The 1,211-nt window shown below is 43.8% G+C and overlaps 1 long non-coding RNA gene across 1 annotated transcript in view; it reads right to left on the bottom strand.

The window, feature by feature from the left end:
- Window positions 1-263: 263 nt before the first annotated feature.
- Window positions 264-1,211, bottom strand: part of LOC133523864 (uncharacterized) — a 2,029-nt gene continuing 1,081 nt past the window's right edge. Inside the window, exon 2 of the long non-coding RNA XR_009800293.1 lies at window positions 264-1,211. This exon is cut by the window's right edge and continues 59 nt beyond it. This is a non-coding gene — a long non-coding RNA (uncharacterized LOC133523864).

Raw genomic sequence — 1,211 nt, 5'->3', positions numbered from 1 at the left:
TTAGAATAGCACCACCCCATCTCGTCCCGTGGGTGTCGTAAAAGCCGACTAAGGGAACACCGACGGATGGGCAGCAGCGTCCGTCGAGAATTTTTAACACCTACTGCGGTCCCTATTCATATAATTCAACCAAACCACAAATCAAACCCCTATCAACTCTAATTCAACCAAATTCACCAACTTTAATCAACTATTTCTCTACCCAATATTAAACTTTCGCAAATCCCAAACCAAATTTTACATTTATTAAACAAAAAAATAACTTTCACCAACCAAAAACAAATCTAATTAAACCGCAACAATTTAAAAACCACACAAATATCAACCTGGACCCATGGCCGCCCGTACTCAATGCGGGGACCATGGGTCCACCTTAACTCATAACAACAACGCCGGGTCTTCAACTCGAGCATCACCATTGCTTCCTGACTGATGGTGATGCCGGACCCGGCATCGCATAAATCACACCAGCCATTCACAAACGTCACCACGGGCACAGGGTCGCCCGTATCCCTAGCGAGGGCCCTGTGTCTACAACTGACATAACAAACCTAATAAAAAAAAAAAAAAAAAAAAAAAACCTAACCTAACCTAACCTAACCTAACCTAACCTAACCTAACCTAACCTAACCTAACCTAACCCGCCGTGTGGTGCCGGCGTTTAGAATAGCACCACCCCATCTCGTCCCGTGGGTGTCGTAAAAGGCGACTAAGGGAAAACCGACGGACGGGCAGCAGCGTCCGTTGAGTGCCTCTATTTATATCTACTGCGGTCCCTCCAACCACAACCAATTTCACCAATTCAAAATCTAAACTATTACCTATCCAATATCAAACTTTTCGCAAATTTCACACTAATTATAACACAAATTAAATTAAATTTCACCAACTAAAACATAACAAAACTAATAAAAACGCAACAACTACATTTCACAAATCTCAACCTGGGCCCATGGCCGCCCGTACTCAATGCGGGGACCATGGGTCCATCAAAGCTCACACACATAAACAACGCCGGGTCTCAAAAACTGAGCATCACCATTGTTCGACTGATGGTGATGCCGGACCCGGCATCGCATAAAACATGAATATCATTCGCATATGTCACCTCGGGCACAGGGTCGCCCGTATCCCTAGCGAGGGCCCTGTGCCTTCAATTGACACATTAAAACTTTCAAAAAAAAAAAAAAAAAAAAAAACCTAACCTAACC

The sequence above is a fragment of the Cydia pomonella genome, chromosome 12 (assembly GCF_033807575.1).
Source record: "Cydia pomonella isolate Wapato2018A chromosome 12, ilCydPomo1, whole genome shotgun sequence".
Lineage (NCBI taxonomy): Eukaryota > Metazoa > Arthropoda > Insecta > Lepidoptera > Tortricidae > Cydia > Cydia pomonella.
Note: the sequence above shows the minus strand (reverse complement) of the source record. Positions and strands in the feature narration are given on the sequence as shown.